Raw genomic sequence first — 17354 nt, 5'->3', positions numbered from 1 at the left:
GACAGTTTGATCTCTATTCATCAACAGGTCCGAGAAGCTCTTCCTGACAGATCTACAGATGAGGCCCATGAACTCCGTCCTGGCAACCACGTGATGGTCAAGGTCTTCGACAGATCGAACAGCTTGGAGCTGAGGTGGCAAGGACCAGAGCAAGTGCTCCTTGCGACAAGGACTGCAATTCGAGTGACGAATCGAAATAATTTGGTCCATAGTACTCAGTGCAAGAGAGTACTACCTACCTTGGTGGAACCTGCTGTGTTGACCGACCATCGAGAGATTCTGGAGATGGAGAAAGGTCAAGCTATCTCACCTGACAAATCTGCGGAAGTCTTCCCGGACCACACGATCGCTTGAGAATCCCGATATCAGCTGAGACCAAGGAAAGAATCTGCTTTGCCGAAAAAGACTGTTTGAGCTACCGCCGTGGGTTAGTGAAACTGAACGCCGAAGTGGCAAGCGGGGGGATCAGTCCTGCGTAGTATAGTGACACCCGTCTTGGCCCTTTTGGTGAAGAAATCAACGGCTGCCCAGGGATATGAGCTCCAACGATTGTTTCAACGAGGTTGTAGAAAGATCAATTATCGCTGTTGCTAAAATGCATAACAAAAGAATCATTTGTGCTGTAGGGTTTGTTGTTGCTCTGGTGGTTATGGCAATATTCACCTGGTTTGTTGAGAAAGTGGCTCCTGCTCGACAGCTTTTTGTTGCCACTACTCCAGTACCAGAGGAATACCACTACTTTACACTTCCCTACCATGAGCAGAAGCATCGACAATCCTACCTCAATAATACCTTCATCTAGATGTTGCATCATACACATAATGCCACAAACACCACCAACTGTTGGGTATATGGGATGATTCCTGCCCACCAGAAGAAGGAAGGAACCCCTTTCATTCCTCTTTCCTTCTCTCACAATGGTTCTTGTCAAGCTTGGTATGCGCTTTTGTTTCCATCTGGAAAGCCTTCAGTAGGTGGGATTAACTTTCGTCTGAATAAAGTATGCTATCAAGATACAGATGGTTATCCTCAAGCTAAAGGGACTAAATGGGAATGGGAAGAGTATCAACCTGATAATATTTCGACACCATATGTCTTCACGAATATGAGAGCTAGTCAGCCCAATGGACTATTTGTGATTTCTGTTACTAGAGCTAAAGTAGATTTGTGTATTAGTAGTGGTGGGATAATTCCAGTAGGAAGGAGTGAGTGTACAGTGGTACTGACTATTGAAGGTGCCAATAATAGCAATTTTACAGCCTCGCATAATACTTAATTTGTGTGTGGCAATAAGGGATATTATCAACTACCTGTTGGGTGGTCAGGGATTTGCTATGTATCCTTTCTATTGCCCCCTGTGTTTCTGGCACCTGCATCTTATCACAGAGACTATAAACTTTATAATGTTATCTCTAAGAACCGAAATAAGAGAACAATAAGTATTGACGAAGTCGATGAAACTGACACTGCTCTACAACAATACGTCGATTTTAACTTAGAATTAGTCTTCTTTGTGGGTGCTGCATTGAACAGCAGAAAGGTAAGGCGATTGACTCGTGTTGTGGAAGCTGTTACCAATCAGACAGCAATGGCACTTGGGAACATTACAGAGGAACTGCAAATTGCGAGGATTGTAGCACTACAAAACAGAATGGTGCTTGATGTGATTTTGGCTGAACGAGGTGGTGCATGCCGCATCATTGGCAGCAGCTGTTGTGTCTTAATTCCGGTGAGTCATCACTCACCTTCAGTATACGACGCAATATCAAAACTGCATAAGATTGCTGCAGAGATTCACCCAGAGATTGGTACATGGACTTTTTCGACCTGGTTCTGGACACTATTTGCTACTTGGGGCTGGAAACTACTGACTATTTTATGTATACTGTTGGCGATATTATTAACATGCTGAACTTGTATACAATGTGGTCCTATGCTTTGCTCCATGTGCATCACTGCTTGTACACCTGCCAAGAGAAATATTGCAGAAATGAAAGCACAACAAATGCTAAATAAAGAGATCATTAAGATTATGAGCATCAATGTACAGGATGCATATCTAGATTACCCCAGATAAACAAATGTCTTCAGCTAATGCTAAAAGGGTCGTCTGTTGTAATTTGGCAGCGATTAGGTTAGCATTAGCAGAAGCCATCCTGTATTTAGAGACTATCTTGTCCGTTTTGTGGAATCCATTTTGTATTTCTGTCAGCCATTTTGTTTGCCATGTGCTACCATGTGCTCGACAGGACATTGGCATTAGGGGTTCAGCACTAGCTCTTCTGGCATCCTTTTTGGAAGGAAGAGAACAGAAGTTGTACTGGCAGGGATTGCAATCAGAGGGTTTCTTCTCCCTTGTGGGGTCCCGCAGGGCTCAGCGCTCTCGCCGACGCTTTTTAATATCTACGTAAGTTCTTTGGCGAGACTTGTCAGGAAGCAAGGCTTTGCGATGGTCTCCTATGCGGATGATTCTCAGTTAATCATCTCACTGGCCAAACAACCCGAGGATACTGCGGCCAGGTTCCATGGATGCCTTTCGGAGATCTTGACCTGGATGAACCAGGGGTATTTAAAGATCAATACAGACAAGACAGAAGTCATGGAATTTGGGCCTGGACAAACCGTGAGGAACTCTGCCTGGTGGCCAGCAAGGGTAAGGAAATGCCTCAAGCCGGTGCCTAAAGTTAGAAATCTGGGGATGATTTTTGATAGCCAGCTCAAGTTTTCGGCGCAGGTAAAAAGCATTACATCTTCCTGCTACTTCATCATGAAAAAGCTGAGAAAAATCTTCCCTTTTATTGGCCAGGCTTTGCAAAAGACAGTGGTAGTGGGTCTACTGCTGCTTCTGGGAATGGATAAAGCCCAGAATAACAAATTGCAGTCCTTGCAAAATGCGGCGGCCAGGTTGCTGTTAAATATTCCCAGAGGCTGTTCCACGTCTAAGGGTATCAGAGCCCTCCATTGACTTCCCATACAGCAAAGGGTGGAGTTTAAGGCCTTATGCACGGTTCATAAGGTGATCTATGGAGGAGGGGCCAAGGATATGCAGAGACTATTCAGGTCCTATATCCCAGGGAGGACACTGAGATCGAGCAAGGCCTGGCTTATGCAAGTAGATAAAATCAGGAGAGCCAGATGGGGAGGAAAAGCATTCTTCCATTGTGCAGCGAAGTTATGGAATAAGTTACAAATGGGGGTGGGGTCGCACACTACTCACACACCGGCGGTGTCGCCCCTAAGGACTCTGGTCAATGTAGTAAAGTGTTCGCGATGCATCATCTTTCGATCTTCTGCTATCTTCGCTGTCTTCGCCATCCCTGGACATGTGTTTCGGGGTATTACCCCTCATCAGCAGGGATAGGCCGTGTACTGGGGTTGCCGATGGCTGCCAATATCTGCCAGGTATAGTACCACTCAGGCGCGTAGGTGCGGGATCCCGGGCTCGTCAGCCCGCTGCTCAAGGGAGCTTTAAAGTTACAAATGGGGTGGGGTCGCACACTACTCACACACCGGCGGTGTCGCCCCTAAGGACTCTGGTCAATGTAGTAAAGTGTTCGCGATGCATCATCTTTCGATCTTCTGCTATCTTCGCTGTCTTCGCCATCCCTGGACACGTGTTTCGGGGTATTACCCCTCATCAGCAGGGATAGGCCGTGTACTGGGGTTGCCGATGGCTGCCAATATCTGCCAGGTATAGTACCACTCAGGCGCGTAGGAGCAGGATCCCGGGCTCGTCATCCCGCTGCTCAAGGGAGCTTTAAAGTTACAAATGGGGGTGGGGTCGCACACTACTCACACACCGGCGGTGTCGCCGCTAAGGACTCTGGTCAATGTAGTAAAGTGTTCGCGATGCATCATCTTTCGATCTTCTGCTATCTTCGCTGTCTTCGCCATCCCTGGACACGTGTTTCGGGGTATTACCCCTCATCAGCAGGGATAGGCCGTGTACTGGGGTTGCCGATGGCTGCCAATATCTGCCAGGTATAGTACCACTCAGGCGCGTAGGTGCGGGATCCCGGGCTCCTCAGCCCGCTGCTCAAGGGAGCTTTAAAGTTACAAATGGGGGTGGGGTCGCACACTACTCACACACCGGCGGTGTCGCCCCTAAGGACTCTGGTCAATGTAGTAAAGTGTTCGCGATGCATCATCTTTCGATCTTCTGCTATCTTCGCTGTCTTCGCCATCCCTGGACACGTGTTTCGGGGTATTACCCCTCATCAGCAGGGATAGGCCGTGTACTGGGGTTGCCGATGGCTGCCAATATCTGCCAGGTATAGTACCACTCAGGCGCGTAGGTGCGGGATCCCGGGCTCGTCAGCCCGCTGCTTGAGGGAGCTTTAAAGTTACAAATGGGGGTGGGGTCGCACACTACTCACACACCGGCTGTGTCGCCCCTAAGGACTCTGGTCAATGTAGTAAAGTGTTCGCGATGCATCATCTTTCGATCTTCTGCTATCTTCGCTGTCTTCGCCATCCCTGGACACGTGTTTTGGGGTATTACCCCTCATCAGCAGGGATAGGCCGTGTACTGGGGTTGCCGATGGCTGCCAATATCTGCCAGGTATAGTACCACTCAGGCGCGTAGGTGCGGGATCCCGGGCTCGTCAGCCCGCTGCTCAAGGGAGCTTTAAAGTTACAAATGGGGGTGGGGTCGCACACTACTCACACACCGGCGGTGTCGCCCCTAAGGACTCTGGTCAATGTAGTAAAGTGTTTGCGATGCATCATCTTTCGATCTTCTGCTATCTTCGCTGTCTTCGCCATCCCTGGACACGTGTTTCGGGGTATTACCCCTCATCAGCAGGGATAGGCCGTGTACTGGGGTTGCCGATGGCTGCCAATATCTGCCAGGTATAGTACCACTCAGGCGCGTAGGTGCGGGATCCCGGGCTCGTCAGCCCGCTGCTCAAGGGAGCTTTAAAGTTACAAATGGGGGTGGGGTCGCACACTACTCACACACCGGCGGTGTCGCCCCTAAGGACTCTGGTCAATGTAGTAAAGTGTTCGCGATGCATCATCTTTCGATCTTCTGCTATCTTCGCTGTCTTCGCCATCCCTGGACACGTGTTTCGGGGTATTACCCCTCATCAGCAGGGATAGGCCGTGTACTGGGGTTGCCGACGGCTGCCAATATCTGCCAGGTATAGTACCACTCAGGCGCGTAGGTGCGGGATCCCGGGCTCGTCAGCCCGCTGCTCAAGGGAGCTTTAAAGTTACAAATGGGGGTGGGGTCGCACACTACTCACACACCGGCGGTGTCGCTCCTAAGGACTCTGGTCAATGTAGTAAAGTGTTCGCGATGCATCATCTTTCGATCTTCTGCTATCTTCGCTGTCTTCGCCATCCCTGGACACGTGTTTCGGGGTATTACCCCTCATCAGCAGGGATAGGCCGTGTACTGGGGTTGCCGATGGCTGCCAATATCTGCCAGGTATAGTACCACTCAGGCGCGTAGGTGCGGGATCCCGGGCTCGTCAGCCCGCTGCTCAAGGGAGCTTTAAAGTTACAAATGAGGGTGGGGTCGCACACTACTCACACACCGGCGGTGTCGCCCCTAAGGACTCTGGTCAATGTAGTAAAGTGTTCGCGATGCATCATCTTTCGATCTTCTGCTATCTTCGCTGTCTTCGCCATCCCTGGACACGTGTTTCGGGGTATTACCCCTCATCAGCAGGGATAGGCCGTGTACTGGGGTTGCCGATGGCTGCCAATATCTGCCAGGTATAGTACCACTCAGGCGCGTAGGTGCGGGATCCCGGGCTCGTCAGCCCGCTGCTCAAGGGAGCTTTAAAGTTACAAATGGGGGTAGGGTCGCACACTACTCACACACCGGCGGTGTCGCCCCTAAGGACTCTGGTCAATGTAGTAAAGTGTTTGCGATGCATCATCTTTCAATCTTCTGCTATCTTCGCTGTCTTCGCCATCCCTGGACACGTGTTTCGGGGTATTACCCCTCATCAGCAGGGATAGGCCGTGTACTGGGGTTGCCGATGGCTGCCAATATCTGCCATGTATAGTACCACTCAGGCGCGTAGGTGCGGGATCCCGGGCTCGTCAGCCCGCTGCTCAAGGGAGCTTTAAAGTTACAAATGGGGGTGGGGTCGCACACTACTCACACACCGGCGGTGTCGCCCCTAAGGACTCTGGTCAATGTAGTAAAGTGTTCGCGATGCATCATCTTTCGATCTTCTGCTATCTTCGCTGTCTTCGCCATCCCTGGACACGTGTTTCGGGGTATTACCCCTCATCAGCAGGGATAGGCCGAGTACTGGGGTTGCCGATGGCTGCCAATATCTGCCAGGTATAGTACCACTCAGGCGCGTAGGTGCGGGATCCCGGGCTCGTCAGCCCGCTGCTCAAGGGAGCTTTAAAGTTACAAATGGGGGTGGGGCCGCACACTACTCACACACCGGCGGTGTCGCCCCTAAAGACTCTGGTCAATGTAGTAAAGTGTTCGCGATGCATCATCTTTCGATCTTCTGCTATCTTCGCTGTCTTCGCCATCCCTGGACACGTGTTTCGGGGTATTACCCCTCATCAGCAGGGATAGGCCGTGTACTGGGGTTGCCGATGGCTGCCAATATCTGCCAGGTATAGTACCACTCAGGCGCGTAGGTGCGGGATCCCGGGCTCGTCAGCCCGCTGCTCAAGGGAGCACAGCGAAGGGAAGACAGCGAAGATAGCAGAAGATCGAAAGATGATGCATCGCGAACACTTTACTACATTGACCAGAGTCCTTAGGGGCGACAGAGCCGGTGTGTGAGTAGTGTGCGACCCCAACCCCATTTGTAACTTTAAAGCTCCCGTGAGCAGTGGGCTGACGAGCCTGGGATCCCGCACCTACGCGCCTGAGTGGTACTATACCTGGCAGATATTGGCAGCCATCGGCAACCCCAGTACACGGCCTATCCCTGCTGATGAGGGGTAATACCCCGAAACACGTGTCCAGGGATGGCGAAGACAGCGAAGATAGCAGAATATCGAAAGATGATGCATCGCGAACACTTTACTACATTGACCAGAGTCCTTAGGGGCGACACCGCCGGTGTGTGAGTAGTGTGCGACCCCACCCCCATTTGTAACTTTAAAGCTCCCGTGAGCAGTGAGCTGACGAGCCTGGGATCCCGCACCTACGCGCCTGAGTGGTACTATACCTGGCAGATATTGGCAGCCATCGGCAACCCCAGTACACGGCCTATCCCTGCTGATGAGGGGTAATACCCCGAAACACGTGTCCAGGGATGGCAAAGACAGCGAAGATAGCAGAAGATCGAAAGATGATGCATCGCGAACACTTTACTACATTGACCAGAGTCCTTAGGGGCGACACCGCCGGTGTGTGAGTAGTGTGTGACCCCACCCCCATTTGTAACTTTAAAGCTCCCGTGAGCAGTGGGCTGACGAGCCTGGGATCCCGCACCTACGCGCCTGAGTGGTACTATACCTGGCAGATATTGGCAGCCATCGGCAACCCCAGTACACGGCCTATCCCTGCTGATGAGGGGTAATACCCCGAAACACGTGTCCAGGGATGGCGAAGACAGCGAAGATAGCAGAAGATCGAAAGATGATGCATCGCGAACACTTTACTACATTGACCAGAGTCCTTAGGGGCGACACCGCCGGTGTGTGAGTAGTGTGCGACCCCACCCCCATTTGTAACTTTAAATCTCCCGTGAGCAGTGGGCTGACGAGCCTGGGATCCCGCACCTACGCGCCTGAGTGGTACTATACCTGGCAGATATTGGCAGCCATCGGCAACCCCAGTACACGGCCTATCCCTGCTGATGAGGGGTAATACCCCGAAACACGTGTCCAGGGATGGCGAAGACAGCGAAGATAACAGAAGATCGAAAGATGATGCATCGCGAACACTTTACTACATTGACCAGAGTCCTTAGGGGCGACACCGCCGGTGTGTGAGTAGTGTGCGACCCCACCCCCATTTGTAACTTTAAAGCTCCCGTGAGCAGTGGGCTGACGAGCCTGGGATCCCGCACCTACGCGCCTGAGTGGTACTATACCTGGCAGATATTGGCAGCCATCGGCAACCCCAGTACACGGCCTATCCCTGCTGATGAGGGGTAATACCCCGAAACACGTGTCCAGGGATGGCGAAGACAGCGAAGATAGAAGATCGAAAGATGATGCATCGCAAACACTTTACTACATTTACCAGAGTCCTTAGGGGCGACACCGCCGGTGTGTGAGTAGTGTGCGACCCCACCCCCATTTGTAACTTTAAAGCTCCCGTGAGCAGTGGGCTGACGAGCCTGGGATCCCGCACCTACGCGCCTGAGTGGTACTATACCTGGCAGATATTGGCAGCCATCGGCAACCCCAGTACACGGCCTATCCCTGCTGATGAGGGGTAATACCCCGAAACACGTGTCCAGGGATGGCGAAGACGGCGAAGATAGCAGAAGATCGAAAGATGATGCATCGCGAACACTTTACTACATTGACCAGAGTCCTTAGGGGCGACACCGCCGGTCTGTGAGTAGTGTGCGACCCCACCCCCATTTGTAAGTTATGGAATAAGTTGCCATCTACCACACGACTGCAGCCCAATCTTCGAATTTTTAGGAAGCTCTTAAAAACTTTTCTGTTCTCACAGGCATATTTATTTATTTATTGCAGGTTTGTATAGCGCTATGAATAGACTCCCGAGGGAGTATCTCCGCGCTTCTGGCATCTAATCTGATGGAGCAACAGCAATGGCAGTAGAATTAGGACTGTGATTCTAGAGAACAAAACTAATTTAGCTAGTTAGGCTAAACAGGAACGTTTTCAAGTTTTTCCTGAAATGCAAATGATCAGAACATTGCCTTAATGATAGAGGGAGCATGTTCCAGTAAGTGGGACCCACTATCGACAAGGCCCTGCCGCCGAGTCTGGTCTTATTAATTTTAGGTACTTTTAACAGCAGCTGTTGGCTGGATCTAAGGGTACGAATGGGATTATATGGAGCAAATTTAGTAGACAGATATTCAGGTCCTAAATCGTGAAGACTTTTATGAATAATACAGCAAGTGTTAAACTTGACTCGTAGACGTATGGGCAGCCAATGGAGTTTGCGTAATAAAGGCTTAGATGGAGATCTGGGGGGTGCATTTAGTACCAATCTGGCCGCCGTATTCTGTATTACCTGCAAACGGTCAAGGACCTCTTCATTAGCTCCTGCTAAAAGACCGTTGCAGTAATCCAGACGGCTGATCACCAAGGCCTGGACTAAGGTTCTTCTATAAGAGTCAGGCAGAAAAGGAAATATCCTGCGAAGGAGACCAATCACGTGGAAACAGGATCCCACTGTTACATTAACATTCTGTTGCATGGTCAGCTCAGGTTCCAGCCGTACTCCCAAGTTCTTGATTGTAGATTTGGGTTCAGGGACTGGGCCGAGGTCCAAAGGCCACCAATCAGGAGACCATTGGATTTTAGCTTTCCCAAAGAGCATCACCTCTGTTTTCCCAACGTTACATTGTAAAAAATTACGGGACATCCATCGCGCTACTGCCTTCATCCCATCAGAGAAAGATTGTATAATCTCCGGGGTAAGGTGTTTAAAAGGAAAGAGTAGCTGCGTATCATCAGCGTATGACACTGGGCTGAAACCAAAAGCTCTAGTTATTTCTGCCAAGGGGGCCACATAGGTGTTGAATAGGGTCGGACTTAAGCACGATCCTTGTGGAACCCCCTTGGTAATTTTAACCTCTTCAGATCTAAAGTCACCCATGGTGACACGTTGGGTGCGATTCGAGAGGAAGCTTTTGATCCAGTCCAGTACCCTACCACCGATTCCACTCACAGACAGGCGTTCGATCAAGATGTTATGAGATATGGTATCGAACGCTGCCGATAAATCAAGCAGCACCAGGACAACTGAAAAACCGCTGTCCTGGTACATACGTAGATCGTCTGTTATCGACAGCAAGGCCGTTTCAGTGCTGTGTTTTGGCCTAAAACCTGACTGTGAAGGATCGAGGCTGTTAGAATGCTCCAGATAGGTTGAGAGATGTTTGTTGGTATGTTTCTCAATAATTTCCCCCAAAAAAGGTAGCAAGGAAATTGGTCTCAAATTGGACATATTGGTCCAAGGAAGTGATGTGTTTTTCCGAATAGGTCTGACCAAGGCCATTTTCCATTCCTGAGGGACTTTAGCAGTGTTAAGTGAAAGATTTACAAGTTGCTGGATATCAGAACCAAGGGTTGCCCCCAGAGGCCCCATGAGCCTAGCTGGGAGAAGATGTGCCGGACTCCCACTTTTGATATCCAAGGACAACTTCAGGACCTCTTGTAGGGTAATTTCAGGGAAATCCATAAATGAGTGCACATTGGTAGACGTAATAGGCACCAAGGTAACAATTTCTGGATCAGTCCTAACAGGGGTATGTGCCTTTATTTTATCATAAATGGCATCAATTTTTTCAGTGAAAAAGTGTGATATACTGTCACACAGATGTTGGGACGCCATGTCTATGCTCTCACATGCTGAGGGTTTTAAGAAAGTATTAACAATCTGGTATAGAGCTTTGGAGTCATTACCAGCTGTCTCCAGCTGGGTTGTGACATAGTGCTTGCATGCAGATCTTATAGCTTTGTGGTAAACACTCAAAGCCTTTTGATAGGCAACTTTATCATCATCCAGATGGGACTTTCTCCACGTTTTTTCTATCTTTCGAGCCCTCTGTTTGAGGTTACGTAGCTCTTCCGAGAACCAAACCTCTTGTTTCCTTGCTAAACGTTGTTTAAAAGTTTTTAACGGGGCAATTAGGTGTACTGTGGTTTTAATGGCTGAATTCCACTGCGTAAGAGCAGAGTCTATATCATCTGTGGGCTGAATAAAAGGAGGACAATATTCCCTTTGAAAGTTGGTGTTGGAAATTTTATGCCATTGCCTCCGTTTGGGAGGAATTTGCACCGTAGGAATGGAACAGACAGCCCTCTCAGGCATAGAAAATTCGAGCACAAAATGATCTGTCCAAAGGCATGGCAAGGGAGGCTGACATTTGATTCCAGAAAAATTAGATATAATCATATCTAAAGTATGTCCTGCTTGGTGAGTCGGTCCAGAATTACACTGTTTTAGTCCCATTAGGGATAAATCAGCCAGAAAGGATCGTACCTCACTATTGTTGGTTTCTTCACTGTGGATATTGAAGTCTCCAACCAACAAAAAATCTTTATCTAAACATACATAGGGAACCAGTGCTTCCAATAACTGTTTGGATATGTTCTTCATAGGGCCTGGGGGGCGATAGACCAAAGCACCTTTCCTACAGTATTTGGCCGAAGAGCCGAACCTAAAAATCAGCATTTCAAAATCCATATTACAGATTTGATCAAGAACAGAGACTAAAATACTGTCCTTAAATACAATGGCTATACCCCCACCGGTTTTTAGGGGTCTATCTAATCTTGCTATTTTATAGCCATCCGGTATGCCAAGCGTAATAGCTGGAGTAGAGTGGGGTTTGAGCCATGTCTCTGTTAAGAAGCACATGTCTGGCCTATAAGTAGAGATAAGATCCCAAACTTCAATATAGTGCTTGGCCAAAGATCGTACATTACATAATATGTTTTTCCCTCCCTGAAGAACAGCAGGGTGATGTTTGGTAATTTGTTGAGTGAAGGAAGTGTCTTTGTTTAGCGTAAACTGATGGCGGCAGTATCTACATGAAAAAGGTCCTTCAGGACTACAATGGTGGTAATTTGGGCAGATTGATACACATAGGTTATCACGCACAGTTGTTAAAGCCCGTGAGGTATAACTTAATCTAGTTACCTTATGTGTACTAGCGAAGTCTGCCATGGCCCCTGGTCCCATCCTGTCGCGGACGGGCGCAGACGGGCTTCTCTCTGGCACGTCTCAGGCGCTTCGCTGCGCGCGACCGCTGCGCGCTTTCTGTGACGAGGGGGCTAAGTACTCCTCAGCACGCATCAGCTAGAGCGCTGACCGCACGATGTAGGAAGTGGCCTGGCTCTGCCTGACCCGCCCTCCGCTCAACGGCACTGGTTGCCGAGTCGGACCGGGGCGGGCAGGACAGGTGATCGAGCCCAGGCTAAGTTGCTTTGAATTATGCCCTGAGGGATATTATCTCTATTAGCAGCGCGATAGCGGCGCTATAACACACAGCAATATCTATACACTGTAAACAATGTTAAAATCCGGCGCTTTTAAAATCAGTCAGTTACCAGATTCAATTCAATCAAGTTTTTTTAAAAATTCATGTGCATCAGACAATTGCTCGCAGCTTAGGCGTCAGCGGGTTGGGAGACACTGCCACCGTCCTCCTACCGCGATTCCCGCCTGCTCCTCGCTGCCTAAGTACTCCTCAGCGCGCATCAGCTAGAGCGCTGACCGCACGATGTAGGAAGTGGCCTGGCTCTGCCTGACCCGCCCTCCGCTCAACGGCACTGGTTGCCGAGTCGGACCGGGGCGGGCAGGACAGGTGATCGAGCCCAGGCTAAGTTGCTTTGAATTATGCCCTGAGGGATATTATCTCTATTAGCAGCGCTATAGCGGCGCTATAACACACAGCAATATCTATACACTGTAAACAATGTTAAAATCCGGCGCTTTTAAAATCAGTCAGTTACCAGATTCAATTCCATCAAGTTTTTTAAAAAATTCATGTGCATCAGACAATTGCTCGCAGCTTAGGCGTCAGCGGGTTGGGAGACACTGCCACCGTCCTCCTACCGCGATTCCCGCCTGCTCCTCGCTGCCTAAGTACTCCTCAGCGCGCATCAGCTAGAGCGCTGACCGCACGATGTAGGAAGTGGCCTGGCTCTGCCTGACCCGCCCTCCGCTCAACGGCACTGGTTGCCGAGTCGGACCGGGGCGGGCAGGACAGGTGATCGAGCCCAGGCTAAGTTGCTTTGAATTATGCCCTGAGGGATATTATCTCTATTAGCAGCGCTATAGCGGCGCTATAACACACAGCAATATATATACACTGTAAACAATGTTAAAATCCGGCGCTTTTAAAATCAGTCAGTTACCAGATTCAATTCAATCAAGTTTTTTAAAAAATTCATGTGCATCAGACAATTGCTCGCAGCTTAGGCGTCAGCGGGTTGGGAGACACTGCCACCGTCCTCCTACCGCGATTCCCGCCTGCTCCTCGCTGCCTAAGTACTCCTCAGCGCGCATCAGCTAGAGCGCTGACCGCACGATGTAGGAAGTGGCCTGGCTCTGCCTGACCCGCCCTCCGCTCAACAGCACTGGTTGCCGAGTCGGACCGGGGCGGGCAGGACAGGTGATCGAGCCCAGGCTAAGTTGCTTTGAATTATGCCCTGAGGGATATTATCTCTATTAGCAGCTCTATAGCGTCGCTATAACACACAGCAATATCTATACACTGTAAACAATGTTAAAATCCGGCGCTTTTAAAATCAGTCAGTTACCAGATTCAATTCAATCAAGTTTTTAAAAAAATTCATGTGCATCAGACAATTGCTCGCAGCTTAGGCGTCAGCGGGTTGGGAGACACTGCCACCGTCCTCCTACCGCGATTCCCGCCTGCTCCTCGCTGCCTAAGTACTCCTCAGCGCGCATCAGCTAGAGCGCTGACCGCACGATGTAGGAAGTGGCCTGGCTCTGCCTGACCCGCCCTCCGCTCAACGGCACTGGTTGCTGAGTCGGACCGGGGCGGGCAGGACAGGTGATCGAGCCCAGGCTAAGTTGCTTTGAATTATGCCCTGAGGGATATTATCTCTATTAGCAGCGCTATAGCGGCGCTATAACACACAGCAATATCTATACACTGTAAACAATGTTAAAATCCGGCGCTTTTAAAATCAGTCAGTTACCAGATTCAATTCAATCAAGTTTTTTTAAAAATTCATGTGCATCAGACAATTGCTCGCAGCTTAGGCGTCAGCGGGTTGGGAGACACTGCCACCGTCCTCCTGCCGCGATTCCTGCCTGCTCCTCGCTGCCTAAGTACTCCTCAGCGCGCAGCAGCTAGAGCGCTGACCGCACGATGTAGGAAGTGGCCTGGCTCTGCCTGACCCGCCCTCCGCTCAACGGCACTGGTTGCCGAGTCGGACCGGGGCGGGCAGGACAGGTGATCGAGCCCAGGCTAAGTTGCTTTGAATTATGCCCTGAGGGATATTATCTCTATTAGCAGCGCTATAGCGGCGCTATAACACACAGCAATATCTATACACTGTAAACAATGTTAAAATCCGGCGCTTTTAAAATCAGTCAGTTACCAGATTCAATTCAATCAAGTTTTTTTAAAAATTCATGTGCATCAGACAATTGCTCGCAGCTTAGGCATCAGCGGGTTGGGAGACACTGCCACCGTCCTCCTACCGCGATTCCCGCCTGCTCCTCGCTGCCTAAGTACTCCTCAGCGCGCATCAGCTAGAGCGCTGACCGCACGATGTAGGAAGTGGCCTGGCTCTGCCTGACCCGCCCTCCGCTCAACGGCACTGGTTGCCGAGTCGGACCGGGGCGGGCAGGACAGGTGATCGAGCCCAGGCTAAGTTGCTTTGAATTATGCCCTGAGGGATATTATCTCTATTAGCAGCGCTATAGCGGCGCTATAACACACAGCAATATCTATACACTGTAAACAATGTTAAAATCCGGCGCTTTTAAAATCAGTCAGTTACCAGATTCAATTCAATCAAGTTTTTTTAAAAATTCATGTGCATCAGACAATTGCTCGCAGCTTAGGCGTCAGCGGGTTGGGAGACACTGCCACCGTCCTCCTACCTACCTAGTCTGACATCTGTGTTACATCCTCTTAATTACATTAGCGCCAAGACGCTGTTGCATTTGTGCGCTTTATAAATGTATATCCTATCCTATCCTATCGTATGTGCTCTGTCCTACCTTTCTGTTAACTGCTCTTGAAATCTGCCTAGAGACGAGATATATTTAGCATCTTCCACCTTCGCACATGCTCAGTTGATCCTGCAGCTGTCTTTGCAGCTGCCACTAGAATGTAACTGTCAGGATGTGTTTGCCAAAAACAGCCACTGTTAGCTCCTCCCACTTGTTGACTGTGCATTTTCTGTATGACCATATATGTACCTAAAACCAGCATTTTGTACTTGTACCGCCTTCATTTGAGCTCCCGTGTGGGTATAAAAGGACCAAGCTCCTTCCATTCAGTGTGCTACTTCATACATTACCGAAGGGTGCTGTGTGAATGTAGTTCCACCTCATGAGGTTTAATAAATCTTGTATTTTCTATTCCAGTTTCCGTGCCAACTTCTATTCTATGGTCTGAGGACTCTGTGCAGAGAAAGGAGAACCCCTAGCACTGGTAGGCCTTGCTGAGGCCCACTACTACACAAGCGGCAGCAGCAGGTGGACTGAGCTGCGGATACCAATGCTCAGGCTCACGGCCACAGCACAGTGCACAGGCCTCCTGGGTGAGTACTCGTCTCCAACTGTGATTGCGCTGGACCGCCCTACATATGCAGTGATTAGAGGCCCTTGCAATGAATAATGTGGGGACATGTACACAGGATATGTTATGGGTGAAAGAACATGTGCAGTCCTGGACCCTTTCATTTATCACCTCTGACCACGCCCGGCCACAGGGTGTGGTGCATGACATCCGGGGCAGGGGCGAGCCCCTGCAGTGGCCGGGTGGCTCACTACAGGCCATAGCCTAGACAGTGGCTGATAATAGAGGAGCCCGTAAGGAGTCAAGCAGCGATATAACTTGAGAGTTGCCATTTGGCCGACTTTATGTTTGCATGACTGGTATTTAATGTGTCTGCCGTTAAAAAAATCAGATACATCACCTAAACCCGATATTGTTTGCCTGTTATCAGTGCATACTTTAAACAGTAAATGTAATAAGAAATTACTCCAAAATGTGTTTGTCAACTCCCTTAATGACCCCTGAATGATAATTGAAGTAAAGAAAGACAGAGATCTCAAGTTAAAAATGAATACAAAGATTTTATATGAACTTCTACTTCAATACCATTGATGCCGACTGCTATTATGCCCCTCATACATGAGAAGTATGATATGATGAGCGGACCATATGGGACAATACCCTGTCCTAATCAGAGTTAACCACTCCCTGAGGAACCCCCAGGCCAGATGGCCATGTAAAGGGGGTGAAACACGTGTTGGCTGTCACTCTTCTCTATTTACCTGACTCGGAGTCCCAAATACGAGTCATCACACATAAATATCACAACTAGTCACTTTGTATTGGAATTCTTTCCGCGCTGAATGTCGATTTCTCACTTGTCCTGACTTATCTTGGAACTACTTCAATACCATGCCTGGATCCTTGTAGAATCTTAAAACATGAGCAGATAGTTGGTATTTTTCTCTGGGAATAGCGGTAACTCTATGTATCGTGATCTGTGTATATTTCATTTTTGTGTCTTGTGAGTGTGTGGGTATGGTCTCAAACCAAGAACACATAAGAGGGGACATAACTAGTTTATAGAAGGTGTTCTGTGTAATAAAGAAGTTTGTGTCAGTGCCGAGGCACTATGAACAGTTAATGGCATCAAGTCTGTGTAGGACAAAGGTTGCTCAGCATTGTAAAGTGAGAGGGCAAAGTGAGGGAAGAAAATTGATAAGAGCAGATGTGTGTGGTGCCCAAAGCTGCAACTCTATGTAATGTTACCAGATAACTCCACGTCTCCGGTGACTTTATTTTCCAGGTATTTTCATTAAGAACCTTATGCATTTTGGTGTCTGTAGTCTTAGTTCACATCAATTGAACCAATAGTATCACATATCTGCCAACTCATATGGTGGCACAGTGTGACACACAATATTGGCTCCCATCACACGGTCACACGGTGAGGAGCCAATATCACTCTATGGCAGGGAAAACTAGCTGAAAACCACTCTAAATAGTGGTTTTCAAGCTCGTTTTCAAGAGTCTTTGAACTGCTGATGTCCATTAAGGTGTGTGAAAACACCCCAAGAAATCGGCACCAGCTTTTGGAGGAAGGGGTTGGGTTCAAAAGTGCCTCATAGGTACCCCTCGGCATGAGGTCCCACCCCCTTCAAGGCATGCCCTCTCCTCACAATGTGAGGATGTTCTTCAGGTTGGCAGGTATGGTATCAGCACACCTGAACACATTGATCTGTGAAGGAAAGTCAAGAACTGGAGCCTGACGTCCATGATGACGAGGAGTCATCTGGTAACCTTAGATCTGTTATTAGGGTTAGGCAATGTAAGAGTTAGTGTGGTTACAGGTATCAAGATCTCTAAACCCAGAAGTCCCTAACCTACATAAACTGAAAATTGCTCTGATGGTGTCAATTTGCTTCAGTATATACACAAAAAATAGTTTACACTATCCAACCAGCCTATTGAGAGAATAAAGTTAAAACGAATTGTACCAAATCA

Source organism: Lissotriton helveticus, chromosome 9 (genome assembly GCF_964261635.1).
Source record: "Lissotriton helveticus chromosome 9, aLisHel1.1, whole genome shotgun sequence".
Taxonomy (NCBI): Eukaryota; Metazoa; Chordata; class Amphibia; order Caudata; family Salamandridae; genus Lissotriton; species Lissotriton helveticus.
Note: the sequence above shows the minus strand (reverse complement) of the source record.